The sequence below is a fragment of the Aotus nancymaae genome, unplaced genomic scaffold (assembly GCF_030222135.1).
Source record: "Aotus nancymaae isolate 86718 unplaced genomic scaffold, 86718_ANA_hifiasm-v0.15.2.pri h1tg000003l, whole genome shotgun sequence".
NCBI lineage: Eukaryota > Metazoa > Chordata > Mammalia > Primates > Aotidae > Aotus > Aotus nancymaae.
Genome location: NW_026988414.1, coordinates 19,431,863 through 19,453,002, shown reverse-complemented (window position 1 = coordinate 19,453,002; position 21,140 = coordinate 19,431,863). Strand labels below are relative to the sequence as shown.

The window sequence follows — 21,140 nt, the reverse complement described above, 5'->3', positions numbered from 1 at the left end:
AAAGGATTATAGCTCAAAGAGCTGCAAGGCTCAAACTCTAAAAGAGGGGCCTAAAACAAGGACACTAGAGAAAATCTTAGCCACAATAACATAAAACTCACACTAAAGGCCTTTTACCTCGGTTCCTATTCTCTAATATAGCACATCTAGCTTTCAACAAAAAATTACAATGTGTGTTTGAACCTTTTAACTAAAGAGACAAAACAAGCATCAGGACCAGATTCAAACAGGACACAGGTTTTAGAATTATCAGACATGGTTTAAAATAACAATTCTAACCGCAGAACCAGCCCAACTTGGTCCACCTTTGTGTAATAAGATGGTGAGTTGTTTTTCAGTTGCCATGGACCCCCAGGTGGAAGGTCGCATAACCTGGACATGTCCAAGTGAACCAAGCTTGCAACCATGGGTGGAACCCAAGAGTTGGGACCCAGGAACGGAGACTGAATTAAGAAGCAAACACCTAACCAGGTGTAGTGGCTCATGCCTGTAATCCCAAGACTTTGGAAGGGTGAGGCAAGAGGATCACTTGAGGCCAGGAGTTTAAGACCAGCCTCAGTAACACAGAGAAACTCAGTCTCTACAAAAAATTGCTTAAAATTAGCCGGGCATGGTGGCATGCATCTGTAGCTCTAGCTACTCAGGAGGCTGAGGCAGGAGGATCATTTGAACCCACACGTTCAAGGCTGCATTGAGCTATGATTCATGCCACTGCACTCCAGCCTGGGCAACAGAGCAAGACCCTGTCTCAAAAGAAAAAAAAAGACACCATATGGCAGGATCCAGTCAAATCATGCCTCCTGGAATCACCTTGGATCATGCCTTATTACCCAATGTCTGTAAAACCAATGTCATCCCCTAGATAAAGGAGACAGATTTAAGCATTTCCTTCTGTCTCCTTGCCAGTCAACAACAATAAAATTTTCTTTTCTCAAAAAAGAAAAGTGCCATGGTATTGGCCTCTATACACATCAGACAGCAAGCTAACTGATTGCTTAGCAACATGATGGTCACTATGTCAATGGCTGTAATGAAAAAAGTAGGTAACATGCAAGAAAAATGGGTAACATACCAGAGACATAAACACTCTATAAAAGAACCAAAAGGAAACACTAGAAATAAAAAACACTGTTAAGAGGAATGAAGAATACTTCTGATGGGCTCATCATCAGTAGGCTGGACATGGCTAAGGAAAGAATCAATGAGCTTAAAGACATTTCAACAGAAACTTTCCAAACTGAAATGCAAAGGAAAATAATTAAAGAGAATGTCCACCAAGAACTGTAGGACAATTTCAAACGTGTAACGCAGAAGTAACTGAAAAATTTTCTGATATTTTCTAGGAAAAAAAGAGAGTACAGGGCAGAAGAAACATGTAAAAGTAACAACAGCCAAGAATTTTCCATAATTAATGATAGCCAAACCACAGATGCAGGAAGCTGTGAGAAAACCAACCAAGATAAATCCACACCTTGGCATATCATTCAAACTGAAGAAAACAAAAGGCAGAGAAAATCAAGAAATAAACTAGAAGAAAAAACACCATACCTATGGAGGTACAGACACAAGAATTACAGGTTTCTTTCTCATCAGAAACCATGCAAGCAAAAAGAAAGTGAAGTGAACTATTTAAAGAGTTTGTTAAAGAAAAGAAATTTTTAAAAAGCTAGAATGCTGTATGCAGAGAAAGAAATTTTAAAAAAGCTAGAATGCTATATCCTTGGAGTAAAGGAGAAACACAAAAACCAAGGGAATTCATGTCAATGGAACTGCCCCACAAAAAATGTTTTTAAAAAGTTCCTTAGGGAGAAGGAAAACACTGTATATCAGAAACCTGGATCTACATAAAGATAGTTGGAGAATTAATAAATGAAGGTAAACACCAGGCGCGATGGCGCATGCCTGTAGACCCAGGTTCTCGGGAGGCTGAGGCTGGAGGACCACTTGAGTTCAGGAGTTCTGGGCTGCTGTGCGCTATGCTGATCAGGTGTCCACACTAAGTTTGGCATCAATATGGTGACCTCCTGGGAGCGAGGGACCACCAGGTTGCCTAAGGAGGGGTGAACCAGCCCAGGCTGGAAACAGAGCAGGTCAAAACTCCCCTGTTGACAGTAGTGAGATCACACCTGTGAATAGCCACTGCACTCCAGCTTGGGCAACATAGTGAGATCCCATCTCTTAAAAAAATTAAAATTAAAATTAAAATAAACAAATAAATACATGAAGGTAAAACAAAATTTTATTCTTACTTCTAATTGAGCTATAAGACAACTATTTATTTAAAAGAATCATAGTAACAATGTAGGGGAGTGATCATTTCATAGGAGTAAGTGAAATAAAGGCAAGCAATGTCTTAAGACACAGGAAGGAACAATTGGGAATGGTCTTGCTACATACCTGTTCTGTATTCACCAATAATTAAGCAAAATGAGTTGAAAATGTATATGCTACAATATATAGAGTGACTACTAAAAAAAGTTAAAGGAAGTATAATTAATATGGTGAGGACCGGGTGTAGTGGCTCACATCTATAATCCCAGCATTTTGGGAGCCCAAGGCCGGTGGATCACTTGAGGTCAGAAGTTAAAGACCAGACCGGCTAACATGGTAAAACTCCGTCTCTACTAAATACAAAAATTAGCCAGGCACGGTGGTACATGCCTGTAATCCCAGCTAGTCGGGTGCCTGAGGCACGTGAATTGCTTGAACCTGGGAGAAGACAGAAGTTGCAGTGAGCCGAGATCACACCACTGCACTCCAGCCTGGGTGACAGAGCAAGACTGTCTCAAAAAAAAAAAAAAATTATGTATATACACACACACACACACACACACACACACACGCATGCACGCTGAAGGAAGGTAAGTGAAATCACATAAAATGCTCAATTTAAACCAAAGAAGGCAGATAAAGAAAAGAGAACGAGTGTAATACATAGAACAAATATGAACAAATCCAACTACATTAATCATCGCTTGAAGTGTGAATAGCCTGTTTACACCAATTAAAAGACAGAAATTGTCACAGTGGATTGAAAAATAAAAGACACAACTATAAACTGTCTATAAGAACCCACTTGAGGCTGGGCATGGTAGCTCACACCTGTAATCCCAGCACTTCGGGATGCCAAGGAAGGTGGATGATCTGAGGTCAGGAGTTCAAGACTGGCCTGGTCAACATGGTGAACCCCATCTCTACTAAAAATACAAAAATTAGCCGGGGGTGGTTGCGTGTGCCTGTAGTCCCAGCTACTCAGGAGGCTAAGACAGGAGAACTGCTTGAATCCGGGAGGCAGAGGGAGGCTTCAGTGAGCCAAGATTGTGCCACTGCACTCCAGCCTGGGCAACAGATGAGACTCCCTCTCAAAAAAAAAAAAAAATCCCACTTTAAAAGAATAGGCAAAAGACTTATCAGACATTTACAAAGGAAGATAAGTGAATGCCTACTAAGCACATAAAAAACTCACCAACACCAATCACTGGATCAATAATTTAATGCAAATTAAAACTAAATGAGGTAATATTAGTCCAGAAGAATATCTAAAATTAAAAACTGACAAGACCCAGCGTGGTGTTAGTTTGGCTGACACATGAGGCAACTGAACTTTAATACAAAGCTGGTCAGAGGGTAAAGTGGTACAGCACTTTGGAAAACAGTTGAACAATTTCTTATGAAGTTAAACATATACATATCCTATCATCCAGCAATTCCACTCCTAGTCACGGACTGAGTGAAATACATATACCCAAAGACTTACACATAAATGTTCATGGTAGCTTTATTCATAATAGTTCCAAACTGAAAAGAACCCAGTGTCCATCAACAGGAGAATGCATTTTTAAATATTGTTATATATTTGATAGAGTCAGGAGATAGCCAAATGCCTAGGCAAAGAGGGAAGGGTACCCGGAGAACCTTCGACCTGCCCAGGCCATTATGCACAGGGGCCTTGCTTAAACATGTCCACAGTGAAAAATTCCATCATTTAACACCTGTGCAGTAAGGAAAATAAATCAATGTGGAGTGGCTCAGAATACCAGCCCACATGCCAATGGGGAAAGGGGGTAAAACCACCAGGAATTAGCATCTTAGGCTGGGGAGGAGTCTGGCCTCTTCAACACTTGTCGTGGCCTGGTATTCAATCTGAGATGGAAGCCCGCGGAGGATCCCTCTCTTTGCTGAGAGCTCCCCTTTCACTTAATAAATTCCACTCTCCTCACTCTTTAATTTGTCCACGTACCTAATTTTTCCTGGTTGTGAGACAAGAACCTGGATTTACCTGCACTAAGGAGCAAAAAATAATCCTCCATCATAGTCACAAAGTGGAATTCTCACAGAAATTAAAAAAAAAAAAGGAAAGTATTACTGATATATGCAATAACAAGGACGACTCTCAAAACCATTTTGCTGAGTAAAAGAAGTAAGACATCAAAGAGCTTTTATGCTCTGTAATTTCATTTATATGAGGTCCAAAAACAGGTAAAACTGGCCAAGCACAGTGGCTCATATCTATAATCCCAGCACTTTAGGTGGCTGAGGCAAGCAGATGGCTTGAGCCTAGGAGACCAGCCTGGGCAACACAGCAAAACCTAGTCTACAAAAAATACAAAAATTAGCCAGGAGTGGTGGAGTGCACCTGGAGTGCACCTGTAGTCCCAGCTACTCAGGAGGCTGAGACAGGAGGATTGCTCGAGCCCAGGAGGTTGATACTGCAGTGAGCCTCAATCACACCACTGCACTTCAGCCTGGGCTACACAGGGAAAACCCTATCTCAAACAAACAAACAAAATAGGTAAAAATAATCTCTGTTGATAGAAATCAGAACGGCCGCCTAAACTGGCTCTGGAAAGATGCAACAGGGAACTTTGTAGAGTGGGTGTTCTATTACCTTGAACAAGATATACAGGAAACACCAGTGGATACGAGTGTCAAATTTTTAAACTGTACCCTTAAGACACGTGCATTTCATTCTATGCAAATTACAGCTCAGTTTAAAAGGAAAAGGATTTGCAGCAAATGCCATCTACATTTCCTATAGCTCAAGCACAGCAGCAGGCAAACCTTTTCTGTAAAGGGTCAGAGAGTATTTTAGGCTTTGTAGTCTCCACTGCAACTACGATTGCCTGTGCACTGTGAAAGTAGCCACAGACGATATGAATGAGCATGGCTGTGTTTCAATAAAACTACAGACAGGTGGCAAGCCAAATGTTGTCGATAGCCGTAGTTTGCCAACCTTTGGTCAGGCAAACAGAAGACTCATCCTCAAAATTAATTTAAATATACTATATTGTTCTCTTCTAAATAGTAGCAGGCATGATAATTACTAGAAGCCAATCATAGTCCTTCCTATATACTTGAGTTTTTCATACTCATCTACTCACTTAAAATAGGATAATAACCAAGAAAAAGCTTAAAACATATTTGATATGTAAGATCATCATTTTCTTAAAATCATACTCTAATAGCTACTATAGTATTTTGAAGAAATAACCAGGATTTTGAGGAATACTTGAGTTTAAAATAAGCCAGCTAGTTAATAATTAAAGTATAACCTGGACACACACAAAATGCTATGTTATCCACGGGCTGACACTTTGATTTATCTAGTATAGTAAAGTTCTTAAGACATGTACAGTTGGCTGGTCCAAGTGCAGTGGTGTTTACAACTAATTGATCACAAACAGTTACAGATTTCTTTGTTCTTTCTCCACTCCCACTGCTTCACTTGACTAGCCTTTAAAAAATAATAATAAAAAATAATAATAAAAACATTAAAAAATTGTACAGTTACCACTCATTATCATCTAGTTGGTTCTTCATTTAAAAGAATTCGAAATTAAAGACAGCAATTATGCTTGTGTATGGTGGCTTACATCTGTAATCCCGGCACTTTGGGAGGCTGAAGTGGGAGAATCACTTGAGGTCAGGAGTTCAAGATCAGCCTGGACAACATGGTGAGACCTTCGTCTCTACAAAAAAATTTAAAAACTAGCAGGGTGGCCAGGCGTGGTGGCTCACGCCTGTAATCCCAGCACTTTGGGAGGCCAAGGCTGGTTGATCATGAGGTCAAGAGATCGAGACCATCCTGGTCAACATGGTGAAACCCCGTCTCCACTAAAAATACAAAAATTAGCCGGGCATGGTGGCACGCGCCTGTAGTCCCAGCTACTCGGGAGGCTGAGGCAGGAGAATCGCCTGAACCCATAAGGCGGAGGTTGTGGTGAGCCGAGATCGCGCCATTGCACTGCAGCCTGGGTAATAAGAGCGAAACTCCGTCTCAAAAAAAAAAAAAAATTAGCAGAGTGTGGTGGCACATGCCTGTGGTTCTAGCTATTCAGAAGGCTGAGGCAGGAGGACCATTTGAGCCCTGGAGGTAGAGGATGCAGTGAGCCATGATTATGCCACTGTATTCCAGCCTGAGCAATGGCAGAGATAGAGCCTGTCTTCAAAGAAAAAAACCACAGCAAATACATCTCGGTTTCTTATTAAGCATTTCAAAATATAAAAATTACATGAAGAAATAATACAAATTTTTCATGGTAAGTATCAGAAGCTAATTTTCTTAATTTTTGCAAGGCTCAAAAAATTGTTACACCACAAAGAACATCCAAGGTGTACACCTAGGTATAACATGAGACAGCCCTAAGCTGTCTGAAAAATGTCAAGAAAATTCCAATTTAAAAATGAAATGATTTCTTTCTCACCATAGTATATGACTAACAGAGAAAAAAAAAAACCTAGCAAAATGAGAAAGCTTGGTTCCTATATAAGTATGCTACCTAACTAGCCATGTGACAATCTGGCATTCATTCACTCATCAAGTATTTCTGAAAGCTTATTATGTGACAGACACTGCAAACACAGTAGTGAAGAAAACAGTAAAAATCCCTGCCCTCATGACACATTCTGGTGAATCACTTAATCTCTAAAAACAACTCAGTTTTCTTTCTCCAAAACAATGGATTTTATATTATACTACAGAGTATTTTCAATTCTTTTTTAAAAGTCCATATTACTCTTCCGAATCCAGGAAAGCAACTTACAGAAGATAATCTGAAATCCACTCTTGCCACTGGCTGAAAGATAATCTGAAATCCACTCTTGCCACTGGCTGAAACCATTTGTTGTGTCATCATATTCAGACTGCATACAGGGGAAATTAAGTAACTGCTAGATTATCTTTCACACAATCTAGATGAATTATGAGCTTTATTGGCCTGTTAGTATTTACTTGGTAATTAAGCTTCCTTGGATGGAATCCAAGAAAGAAGAACAATCTTAGAGAAATTTCTCCAGATAATGCATAATTTTACATCCCCAGTATTTAAGTCTATAGAAATATAGCTTGCTTCTGAATCAACTAATAAACTTATCTTCTCTTCAGAGTAGGATCTGATCTTTGTTTACAAAGTGCTTGCTAAAAGTCAGAAAGCCAAATCTTGTATTCAAATATGGTTCCTACATCTAACATTTAAATTTTATTTCGCTTATCGAGACATATTTTTAGGGCAGGCACAGTGGCTCATGTCTGTAATCCCAGCACTTTGAGAAGCCAAGAGTTTGAGACCAGCCTGGGCAACGCAGCAAAATCCCAGCTGGGCATGGTGGTACACGCTTGTAGATTTACTAGATACTTTGGAGGCTGAGGCGAAAAGGACAGTTTGAGCTCAGGAGTTTGAAGCTGCAATGAACTAGGATCATGCCACCGCTACACTCCAGCCTGGGTGACAGAGTTACAAACGAACAAACAACAAAAAAACCATGAATGAACACCACTGTCACATCCAACAAACGCAAATAAAGTAGGAGCACTGAAATTTGCTAGCAAGAAGAGATGATGAACACAGATGGACCCAAAGTGGTGGAACAAATTTACATAAGTCAATCTATAATGTGTAAAATACATACAAAGATGAATTATTTCTTTCTACAATAATCTTAACTGTAAGTGGCTTCTAGAACTAGATTCTCAACTCAGCTATATCAAATATTAAATTAGTAAAGGAACCTTTAAAACACCCAGATATTTTAAGTCTCATATAGATGAGCACTGTTTACTTGATTTATATTTAAAAATCCAATGAATGGGCTGGGCGCAGTAGCTCCTGCCTGTAATTCCAGCACTATGGTAGGCCCAGGAGGACGGATAACCTGAGGTCAGAAGTTGGAGACAAGCCTAGACAACATGGTGAAACCCCGTCTCTAATAAAAATGCAAAAAATTAGCCAGGCGTGGTGGCAGGCGCCTGTAATACTAGCTACTTGGGAGGTTGAGGCAGGAGAATCACTTGAACCCAGAAGGTGGAAGTTGCAGTGAGCCGAGATTGAGCCACTGCACCCCACAGCCTAGGCAACAGAGCGAGACTCCACCTCAAAAAATAAAAAATCCAATAAATGAAAAGACTCTGACAAAACTGAAATGATTTCTAACCTAGAAGAATCACTATTAGAAAATACTGATTATCCAGCTCTCAGAATGTTTGCCTTTTAGACAGAACTCTTATTGCTGACAGCTAGGTATAATGGAAAAAAAAAAGCCAGGTTTTGGGACCCAGAAGACAAGAGTTTGAACACTAGTGCACCACATCTTGGACACTTTCTTTTTTTTTTTTTTTTAATAAAGACGAGGTTTCACCATGTTGGTCAGGCTGGTCTTGAACTCCTGACCTCAGGTGATCCGCCCGCCTTGGCCTCCAAAGTGCTTGGATTACAGGCGTGAGCCACCGCGCCTGGCCAACACTTTCTAAATCTATTTTTCACCTCTAAAATGGGAATACTGATTACCTACCTTGAAGGATTGCTACAATGATTAGTGAAAATACATGTAAAGAACCTGACACCTAACAGGCACTGAATAAAGGAGTATCAGCTGCTTAGATTATTCTCATAAGCACATCCATGAAAGAGGACAGAATAAAGGACATGGGAAGAAGATAAATCAGAGCCTAGGCTACATTTTTTTGAGACAGGGTCTCACTCCTATTGCCCAGGCTGAGTGCAGTGACACAATCACACTCACTGCAGCCTTGATTTCCCAAGCTCACGTGATTCTCCCAGCTAGCCTCCCAAGTAGCTGGGACTACAGGCACACACCATCATGCCCAGCTAATTTTTTGTATTTTTTTTAACAGAGGCAGGGTTTCACCATGTTGCCCAGGCTGGTCTCAAATTCCTGGGCTCAAACAATCCACCCAACCTCAGTCTCCCAAACTGCTGGGATTACAGGTGTGAGCCACCACACCTGGCCTGAGGCTACATTTAACTGCTAAAACAAAGCAAATAAAAATTTTTTTGTTCACATTTCATATACATAATACTATAGTTCCTCCTTATAAATACATAAAATCTAAAATTACCTACAGGTCTACTTATTTTGGAGCTAAGTAAAAATGAAAGACTATTATCATACAGTAAAGCAGAAATAATTTTATGAACAGGTGAGACTGAAAATATGCCAAAAGTAAGATATAAAAATGTGTATGAAAGGATAGTAAAAGATTCCTACCTTTAAACCGACTGTTATAAGATCTGTAACAACACTGTATGGAAAAAGTAAAAAGAGAAAATGGAAAACAAAGTTAGAGAACAAGTTTTTAAAAGACAGAGATAGTAAGAATAAAGGGGAAAAAAGCATTATAATAACAAATAATAAAAACAAGAATGTGATGAGTTGTGAAATATTAATACAAAGAAAAATGATGAGAGACAGTCCAGCAACAGCAGAGTGTAAAAGCAAAGCCTTACTACCAATACAAGAAACAAACCCTAAGTTAACTTTTAGTATTTTGGAAGTATAGTCATACTTCAATTAAAAATGAGTGTTTATCCATTTACCTCTGTTTAATAAAGCCAAACCAAAACTTAAAATCACCAAAGTTTTTAAGTCACTGGCATGAATAACCGTGTCTGAGGTTTTAAATGAAACAAAACCAGTGCTTGGATTTTACAGAAATAGAAGGCATCTTGCAAATCTGCATTTACCACCCAAAACTGCTCACCAAAATACAGTTAAGACAGTCTCTCGGAACTAAAATAAATACAAATATTACGTTTCAGGCATCAAATTTTTCAAAGATTTGCTTTTTAAAAATATTCTATCACGTCAAAACTGTTTAAGTATAAATTATCTCTTAGGAGGAAATGAACACATACACACACACAAGAGACAGTTGGGATTTGAGGAGGAACTAGAAAGATAGGTTGACTGATGGCTTGTGGTTTGTTTTTTGACTATCCAAATAAGGAAAAAGGATCTTTTTCAGGCTGTTGGAAAATGTAGAAATTTAATTAGCCTCCTGAAGGCAAAAATGCACTCTATTCTTAAACCACATTCCTTAAGACCAGGGTGTAAAAAATCCCCTTTAAAGTCCTGCCATCCAAAAACTCATCTCTTCTAAGCCCCAAGAAACCGTCTTCAATTAATGTTTTTCTTCATATCTCCTAAAAGAAAGCTACAAATACATTTTACATATCGTTAATAACCTATGTCATCATTACCTCATAAAAGTCAACAAATAAATGACTCTAGATGATGTAAACTGTTATAAAAACACCACGCAGATTTTTTATTTTTCCTTCTAAACTTCTGTAACTTGAAATTCATTTGTCTAAAATTTAAATGTGGCAAGTAATTAGATGCTTGCTGCATAAAAAATAAGACTGCGTAACACTATGGTTATTGGTTCTGATGCAAAGAGCAAATCATGTTCCTACTTGAACTTCCAAATGAACTTACCTTCCAGTATCTGTCTAATTGCCTTGCATATTCAAACCAATAAACCTATTACTACCTTTAAAACCACAAACAGGGTGAAGGGAGAGTTAACTTCTTAAACACTCAAAAAGTATAAGTTTGCACTTCACAGTTATCCTAGAGTTTAACAGCAAAGATGCAAAATTCAAGGGTCCTCTTTATTATAACTATAAATTTTACGACACAAAAAGCCTGCTTCCATATTTAAGTCAAATCTTCCAGAAAATTAACTACACATAACGAAATACTAATTTCATAGTTTACCTGAACTGAAATATTAGCATAATGACATAAATCTTTAGGATCACAAAATTTTGCAACATATAAAATGTAACTGAATAAGGTAATGTGAAATTAGTCGTCAACAATGCTCTCGGAGAAACTTAAACAATAAAAACAGCTTCAATTTCCCCAAAAATATATACACCTACTATGTACCCAAAGAGTAATGATTTTAAGAAATTTTTTAAATATTCCATTAAATAAAAAACACCACAATCATGAATAAATTCTAAAACTCTATAGCAGTGTGCAATCTGCATTCAAATAGAAATATTATATCCACTTAATGTTGTGCAACTAAAATAAATGAAATCTAATGAGGTCAAACCCTGCTGGAAAAGTTCATCTTTTCCAAATATCAGGACAATTATCAACCATATGGCAACATGTAAACGACTTTTACTGTTCTAACAAGTTGTATATAGTCCACAACCTTACAGAAATCTTGTCATCAAAAGCAGGTAACAAGCCAAACAAAATCTCAAATACATAAAGGAAATAAATTGAGTTGGAGATTTTTTTTTAATCCGTAGGCACACTACAACCTTCAATTAATTTACCAAGATCCTAACATAGTTGTTACTAAAATATGTCAAGTGCTACCCCATATCCCTGTGTCTCCAGAGAATAATTTATATACATAGATTCTAAATCTTTTTATTTTTGGTCAGGGACCCCTATTAAATTTTTGAGCATTTGAAAGCTCCCCGAAAATTGCTCGTACACCGTATTTTACATACACGGGCAGAGAATTCATTAAGTTTCTTGGCGAAAGAGAGTGGTGAGGGGTAAGCGTCCATGGTCACTAAGTCCAGAGCCCTGGTGTCGCGAAAGCGTTACCGTATCTCACGGCACAAGCCGGGAGACCTCGGCCAAGTCCGCCGGCGGCCCCGGGACCCCGCGTGGAACCGTGGCTCAGGACCAGGTCGCCGCCCAGACTTGTACCGACGCGTGCACCCGCCGTCGGCCACTCCGCCGCTCGCCCCACCTCGCCGGTAAACAGCAACTCCCCCGGCAAGAGGACGCCCGCCCCGCGCGCCGCCTCCGCCTCCCACAGCGCCGTGCACCATTTTCTGAGAGGAAGTGTCGGGAGGCCGAGTTGGGCTCCCCGGACTCGGGGCGCGGAGGGCGGACCCCGGCACCGCAGCCGGACCGGGCTTTCCTCCGCTCCCCGGTGTGTCGAGTAGGGCTGGAAGGGGCGGACGTGTCCGGGGCGCCGCGTGGGGAAAGGAGAGGCTACGGCGGACGGCACCTCCGCGATTCTGGGATCCCCACCGAGACGCCCGGAAGCCCCGCCGTCGGGCTTGGCCGGGGCCGCTCCTCCGGCCGCCGGCGCCGCACCCGGCTCCCCAGCCCCAGCGCGTCCCGCCGAGAGCCGGGTGGAAGCGGCGCCAGCGCAACCCTGTGCGGCCGCCGCGCCGCCTAGTACTTACCCATCCATGGCCCAAATGGAGGCGCGCACAGAGCAGGGACTGACGGGCTCACCGCGAGCGGAGGAAGCAGGCGGCGGCAGCAGGGCGGTTCCGGGTACTAGCGAGCGTCGCCTCTGCGGAGCCCGGGCCGGTCGGAGGTGGAAAGAGAGTGGGAAACAGGGGCGGGGACCGGGCACGCTCCCGCCACCGCCGCACCCCCGCCTTCCCCACCCCGCGAGCGCGCCCCCGCTTGGCCCGACCCCGCCCCCTCAGCGTCCCCGCCTTCCCTCGGGGCCCGCCCCTGCGCTCGCGCCCACCCTCGTCCCGCTTGCTGCCGGCCTCCGGCTCGGCTCTGGGGCGCCCTCTTCACGCTGTCGCCGTAAGACCCCGCCTCTCGGCCCGTCATCCCGGCGCGCGCGCGCGCGCCCCCCCAGACTCCCTTCTGCGTTCGCGGGAGCGCGCGCCTTGTGCTTCCCGCTCCGCCGCGCGCCCCGCCCGCCCTCCCGCGGCCCCGCGGGCCTTCCGGCTTCGCGGAGTGGGGCTGCCAGTTGAACGCCTCCCTCTGCCGGCGGGAAAAGCCTTGGGGATCTGACTCCCGAGAGTAGGCAAGAATGTCCCGCGAGGACCCCAGAATCGAGGTAGAATTGCCCCGAGTGCGCGAGGCTGTAGGTGGTACGTCCAGGGCCAGCCGCTGGCTGCCCCGCGCTGGAGTCGACCGCTGGGACCTGCACCAGCCCCATAGGTGTGGCTGGGACGATGAATGAGGTGAAAGAGGCTCCCCGGACTCAAGAACGTTTGTATTTGTATACAGTTTAAGTATCTGAGTGCATTTTGACCTGACCGTCTAGTATTGAATTTATATGAAACATTCACTGCACAACAAGCATGGAATGGCTATATTTCCAGCATTTTATAAAAGTTTACTCATAACTCCCTTTTTTTCAGATGAAAATATAGACACAAAGAGAGTGATTGCTGACAGTTTCCCAACCAGGAAACGTTTGCACCAGAGCGCTTTGCTCTGGTCTGAGCAAAAAGTGTATGTATAATAATGTAACGAATGACAGACAACACGCTTGCTTTTTTCCCTTTTTAGTGTGAAATTGAATGATTTTTCAATTCACAGATCACCAAAACATAACCCATTAAACTATTAAGCCGAATTCTTAACCTCCTGAGTAAAAGAGAGCGAGGCTCCACCCCGTGGCTTCCTCATTTGAAAAGCAACTTAGAACCTCAAACATCTATCCTTGCTAATTTCCTGCTTTCGGATCAGTAGGTGCTACTAAAAAGATCTAAACTGTGGACTCATTCATTATTCAGTCAGTACTTATTGAGAAGCTACTATGCGCCGGGCACTTCATGGACATACAAGAAAATCAGTTTCCAGCCTTTACTTTTGAATGGATTCCTTGGTTAGTTTATGTGTATTTTTGGCATAAAACTATTTTCAAATAGGTAGAGTAATTCAGTGAGGTCATTCTTAAAGTGCTTTATCTAACCTGCCTCTTCCAAAATGTCAAATATGTTTTGTTTTGTGTGTTAAGTCTAAATATTAAGTTGCATTTGTAAACATTGCCAGATGGAAATGGAGAACATCAACAAGATAAGCAGTTAATGCAGTCTTTCTATCGCTTTATTTGGGATATATTCTGCTGATGAAATTTCCTTAACTCCTTTTTTAGCCATACAAGTAATATCAGCATAAATGCTCATTTTGGAAAATTCAAACAACATAAAATACTGAAAAGTTATAATTGTTAATATTTTTCTTCCCAAACCACCCCCTGCCCATAACTACCACTGTAAGAATTTTGTATGCATCCTTCTAGACCTTTACCATTTTTCTTTTTTTTTTTCACCAAAAAATCCTGGATTATGGTAGGGTGCAGTGGCTCACGCCTATAATCCCAGCACTTTGGGAGGCCAAGGTAGGTGGATCACTTGAGGTCGTGAGTTTGAGGCCAGCCTGGCCAACATGATGAAACCCCATCTCTACTAAAAATACAAAAATTAGTCTGGCTTAGCAGTGCACGCCTGTAATCCCAGCTACTCTGGAGGTTGAGACACAAGAATCTGTTGAACACAGTAGGCAGAGGTTGCAGTGGGCCAACATCGTGCCACTGCACTCCAGCCTGTGTGACAAATTGAGACTCTGTCTAAAAAAAAAAAAAAAAAAAAAAACTGGATTTTTTTTTTCATTACGACACATTCTGCTTAATTCTTTTAACTACAGTGTAGTATTTTTTTTTCTTGAAACTCTCACTTTGTCGCCCAGGCTGGAGTGCAGTGGTGCACTGCAATTTTCACCTCCTGGATTCAAACCATTCTCATTCCTTAGCCTCCCAAGTAGCTGGGATTACAGGCGCCCACCACCTCGCCTGGCTAATTTTTGTATTTTTAGTAGAGATGTGGTTTCACCATGTTGGCAAGGACTGGTCTTGAACTCCTAACCTCAAGTGATCCACCTCCCTCTGCCTCCCAAAGTGCTAGGATTACAGGTGTGAACCACTATGCCCAACCTCATCATTTCATTTCATAATTTATTTAACCTTTTTCAAAACAGTGGAAATTACATTGTTTCCAAGTATTCACAATAACTAATGCTATTGCAGAAAATATCATGAATGTATGAATATCTTTGTACACATATTATTACATGAGGAATAGATCCCTAGAAGTAGGATTAAGAAACAAAGGAGACTGGGCGCAGTGGCTCACCCCTGTAATCCCAGCACTTTGGGAGGCTGAGGTGGGTGGATCACCTGAGGTCAGGAGTTCGAGACCAGCCTGGCCAACATGGAGAAATCCCATCTCTAAAAAAACATAAAAATTAAAAAAATAAATAAAGGAATATAAGGTTTTATATCCTTTGTGTCATTCAACAATCCTTCATATAAAGCCTTTATAATTCAAATTTGATAATTTTTTTGAAAATGATTCCAAAAAGGCTGTACCAATTTACAGAGTTTCCTTATTTAAAAAACAAATGTCCAGGCATGGTGACTCACACCTGTAATCCCAGCACTTTGGGAGGTCAAAGCGGGAGGATTGCTTGAGCTCAGGCATGTGAGACCAGCCTGGGCAACATGGTGAAATCCTGTCTCTATTTTTTTATAAAAATAAATTTTTAAAGTTATGTCTCTCTTACTCTATGCTTTAGCTAACAAATTTCAATATTAAAAAATAGCAGAGCATGACCCCTATCTTTGCTGTCCCAAATTTCAACATTAAAAAATAACACAGCAAGACCCCATCTCTAAATAAGTAAAAATAAATATGAAATGTGTCTGAAATTTATTGTCTATACTAACAGTAATTCTGAGAAGTCTACAATGTAAAGACAGTTCCAAAATACTCAATCTCCAGCTTCACAACAGAAACCTAGACATAAGAAAACAGAAAACAGTTTACAACAAAAAAGAAAGTGAAGCCTTAACTCTTTTCCCTTGGTTCTAAATACAAAGAACATTTAAAAAAAAATTTTTTTTTTTTTAAAAAGACAGGGGTTTCACCATATTGGTCAGGCTGATCTTGAACTCCCGACCTCAGGTGATCCGCCCGCCTTGGCCTCCAAAGTGCTTGGATTACAGGCGTGAGGCCGGGCGCGGTGGCTCACGCCTATAATCCCAGCACTTTGAGAGACCGAGACAGGTGGATTACGAGGTCAAGAGATCGAGACCATCCTGGTCAACGTGGTGAAACCCCATCTCTACTAAAAACACAAAAATTAGTTGGGCATGGTGGCGCACGCCTGTAGTCCCAGCTACTCGGGAGGCTGGGACAGGAGAATTGCTTGAACCCAGGAGACAGAGGTTGCGGTGAGCCGAGTTCGCACCATTGCACTCCAGCCTGGGTAACAAGAGCGAAACTCCATCTCAAAAAAAAAAAAAAAAGACAGAAAAAGGATTACAGATGTGAGCCACTGTGCCCAGCCGAACTTTTTTTTTTTTTTTGAAACAGAGGCTTGCTCTGTTGCCCAGGCTGGTGTGCAGTGCCATGATCTCAGCTCATTGCAACCTCTACCTCCCAGGTTCAAGCACTTCTCCTACCTCAGCCTCTCTAGTAGCTGGGATTACAAGTGTGTGCCACCACACCTGGCAAATTTTTATGTTTTTCATAGAGATGGGGTTTCACTATGTTGGCCAAGCTGGTCTCGAACTCCTGGCTTGAAGTGATCTGCCTGTCTCAGCCTCCCAAAGTGCTGAGATTACAAGCGTGAGCCACCACGCCTGGCCAATTCAAAGAACTTCTTATAGATTAAGCTCTATGGGTTTGTGAGTCACTTTGATTCAAAAATAGTAGGTAGCATAGAGTTTAGCTCCTCAAGAACTACTTTTAGAATCCTAGCTATTCCTATAGCCTACGTGACACGGAAGAGCCATGGCTTTCTATCATCTCCACGGAAGTTTCTGGAATCAGATATCACCCACATGACCCGGCTTGGCCTAAAACCAGTATGTTCTGTATACTGGCTTCTTGACAGTGAAGAGAGTAACATTTTCTCTATTTGCTAATTGCTTTATTCTTTGAAAAGGAAGACAGTTACAAATAATTTAGTTTATAATTTTTCTAACGTTTTTCTCTTGCGTTTTTGTTCTGATTTGACTAAGAATTTCCCCTGAAACACCTTTATCTGATGAGAGACACCACCCTCATCACTATTAGGTTTGGACCACATGTAACCTTTGAACACTTGCCTTAAGGCATTCCCGTAGGCAGTCCTTAGTTAACATTTAACCAACATTACCTTATTTCTGTTTACAGGTAAGACTTCTTAATACACAAAATAATACAAAGATACCAAATAAGTCAGAAATAATAACCAGCTATTAGGTGAATCTAGGAAGGTGGACATTTTAAAATCATTTTATCCCATGAAAATACAAAATCGGGCCGGGCGCGGTGGCTCACGCCTATAATCCCAGCACTTTGGGAGGCCAAGGCGGGTGGATCATGAGGTCAAGAGATCAAGACCATCCTGGTCAACAAGGTGAAACCCCATCTCTACTCAAAATACAAAAATTAGCTGGGCATGGTGGTGCGCGCCTGTAGTCCCAGCTATTTGGGAGGCTAAGGCAGGAGAATTGCTTGAACCCAGGAGGCAGAGGTTGCGGTGAGCCGAGATCGCGCCATTGCACTCCAGCCTGGGTAACAAGAGCGAAACTCCGTCTCAAAAAAAAAAAGAAAGAAAGAAAATACAAAATCATCAAAATTAACATTGTATTTTCCAAAATAGAAACATCTGAAATTATACTAAATGAAAAAAGCCACTCAAAAGGTTACATACTGTATGATTCCATTTCTATAACATCCTCAAAATGACAAAATTATAGAGATGGAGAACAGATTAGTGGTTACCAAAGATTAGGAATAGGGCGGGAGCGGGTGGAAGGGGATAGAGACAACTGTGACTGCAAGGGAGTAACAATGGGGATATTTGTGATAATAAAACAGTTCTGTATCTTGATTATGGGGGTGGTTATACAAATCTACACATGATCAACTTGCATAGAACTTTAGATATGTGCATGAAAAAGTGACAATCTGAAGAGAAATTATGGATTGTACAGCGTCTATTTAATGCTTTTGATAGTGTAATGTAGTTACTAAGACGTACTATTGGGGGAAACTGGGTGAAGGGTACACAGAACCTCTTTGTACTTATTTTTTAAACTTTCTGTGAATCTATAGTTAGTTCAAAATACAAAAATAAAAAAGAAACCTTGGCTAAGTGTTCCCTTAATATTTGTTGTTGTTTGTTCAGTAAACAATAACAATTTCAAAGGCTTAAGCAAAATGGCATGTGAGTATCATTTGTAGTTTTCAGGCTGTATCACATTGGTAGTCAAATAAGGTTATAACAGCTGACACACACTGACTCTGACCAACTCTGCCCAATCCCTTGAATTATGAGCCTTTCTTCAAAGTCCTGCCCAACTATTTGAAGAGGCGGCATGCAAGTGTCTCCTACGTGCTCACTGACTTCTCAGCAGCTATGAATCACGTCCATTTTTGTCATCTCATGCCTGGCCATGATGTAATCATCTCCACATAAAGTTCCTAATATGGCCAGTTCCTCGCACAGAGGACTCATGTCTATGCTGAAAGTACTGTCCCTTGTCACTGTCCTGTAGTATGGTTTACCAGCCCATGCCAAAGTTGCATTGGACTTTCTGGAGCACTTTTCTGAAGAGGGGAGGATTCCTTTCCCTGTCTTTTGTCATACTTTATCACCTAGGACCTAGTGTCTCCCAGTTCCTGAGTAGCAGGAGTTGTAGGCATGCCCCACCACCACACCTGGCTAATTTTTGCTAGTTGGTTTTTCATGAAACAGCCCTTTTTGTTTTAATTCACAGAAAATCCTCCTTTAAGATTTAGGCAAGGGCAAAACACCATCTCTACTAAAAATATAAAAAATTAGCCAGCCATGGTGGCTCACGCCTGTACGCCCAGCTACTCAGGAGGCTGAGGGGAGGATCACCTGAGCCCAGGAAGTTGAGGCTCCAGTGAGCTGAGATCATGCCACTGCATTCCAACCTGCCCAACATAGTGAGGCTCTGTCTCAGGAGAAAAAAAAAAAAGAAGGATGTAGGCATGAATCCTATGGGCTAAGAAAATCTGAGTGATCTTCACTACAGTGATCTAAGAATCATCATTGCCCTTAAACACTGACTTTTTGTCCTTAAAACTGGTGTCCCCCATTCTCTACCCTGAGGATAAATTTCTTAACCTAGAAGTCTCCTGGACCCCACTTAGAAGTAAATCTCTTGGGTTTTTTTTTTCTTTACCTTTATTTACTTGCCATTTTTATTTTTTTTTTCTTTGTACTCCTTTTTTATTTTCTTTTAAGACAGTCTCACTCTGTCACCCAGGCTGCAGTGCAATGGCAAGATCTCAGCTCACTGCAACCTCTGTATCCCAGGTTCAAGCGATTCTCCTGCCTTAGCCTCTGGAGTAGCTGGGATTACAGGTGTGTGCTACCACACCCAGCTAATTTTTGTGTTTTTAGTAAAAATGGGGTTTTGGTCAGGCGCGGTGGCTCATGCTTATAATCCCAGCACTTTGGGAGGCCGAGGCGGGTGGATCACGAGGTCAAGAGATCGAGACCATCCTGGTCAACATGGTGAAACCCCGTCTCTACTAAAAATACAAAAATTAGCTGGGCATAGTGGCGCACACCTGTAGTCCCAGCTACTCGGGAGGCTGAGGCAGGAGAATTGCTTGAACCCAGGAGGCGGAGGTTGCGGTGAGCCGAGATCGCACCATTGCACTCCAGCCTGGGTAACAAGAGCAAAACTCCGTCTCAAAAAAAAAAAAAAAAAATGGGGTTTCGCCACATTGGCCAGGCTGGTCTCAAACTCCTGGCCTCAAGTGATCCACCTGCCTTGGCCTCCCAAAGTGCTGGGATTATAAAATGAGACACCATGACTGGCCTTTAAATTTTATTTTATTTCTTTTTTTTTTTTTTTTTTTTGAGACAGAGTCTTGCTCTCTTGCCCAGGCTGGAGTGCAATGGCATCATCTCAGCTCACTGCAACCTCCGCCTCCTGAGTTCAAGAGATTCTCCTGCCTCAGCCTTCCAAGTAGCTATGATAACAGGCACCCACCACCACCACCACACCCAGCTAATTTTTGTATTTTTAGTAGAGACGGGGTTTCACCATGTTAGCCAGGCTGGTCTCCAACTCTTGACCTCAGGCGATCTGTCTGCCTTGGCCTCCCAAAGTGCTAGGATTACAGGTGTGAGACACCATGGCCAGCCTACCCTACCCAATTTTTAAATCATATAAATTTCTATCAAAAGTATAACCATCACATTAAATGTTATAAATATTCGTATTTAAACATAATTCTCTATTTTTTCTATTTTTTTTTTTTTTGAGACTGAGTTTCGCTCTTGTTACCCAGGCTGGAGTGCAATGGTGCGATCTCAGCTCACCGCAACCTCCGCCTCCTGGGTTCAAGCAATTCTCCTGCCTTAGCCTCCCGAGTAGCTGGGATTACAGGCACGCGCCACCATGCCCAGCTAATTTTTGTATTTTGAGTAGAGACGGGGTTTCACCTTGTTGACCAGGATGGTCTTGATCTCTTGACCTCATGATCCACCCGCCTTGGCCTCCCAAAGTGCTGGGATTATAGGCGTGAGCCACCGCGCCCGGCCCAATTCTCTGTTTATTTTTTATTTATTTTCTTGAGACAGGGTATCACTCTGTCACCCAGGCTGGAGTGTAGTTGTGCAATCGTGACTCACTGCAGCCTCAACCTTCCAGGCTCAGGTGATCCTCCCACCTCAGCCTCCTGAGTAGCAGGAGCTGTAAGGCATGCTCCACCACCACACCTGACTAATTTTTGTCAGTGTGTTCTTAGCAACCAGAACAATCCCTACTACATAATAGGCAGTCAATATTTCATTAATTGAACATGTGAAACAGGTTGTGCCTTGCAAAGACAATCTTTTGTTTCAGAAACTATTTATTGTATTAATAATAAATTTGTGTTTCTGGAAAACTTCCTCTATTTTCTTCCTCAGCATCACCAATTAGTTATTTATTAGATCTTCGTTCTATTACATACTTTTCTTTAATGTCATGTGTTTGTTTTTTTGTCAATATTTTATGTGATTTTTCTCAAGTATATTCTCTCCAATCATAGTTCAGATTTCTGCAGTATTAGTTTTATTCTTTGCTATTT

The 21,140-nt window shown here is 41.8% G+C and overlaps 1 protein-coding gene across 1 annotated transcript in view; it reads right to left on the bottom strand.

Annotated features, from left to right (window-relative positions):
- PTBP3 (polypyrimidine tract binding protein 3) overlaps positions 1–12,593 on the bottom strand; it is a 108,427-nt gene extending 95,834 nt beyond the window's left edge. Inside the window, exon 1 of the mRNA XM_012461831.3 lies at positions 12,468–12,593. The gene's annotated coding sequence lies outside the window, so the exon portion shown is untranslated. The remainder of the gene's footprint in view (positions 1–12,467) is intronic.
- Between the last annotated feature and the right edge of the window lie 8,547 nt (positions 12,594–21,140).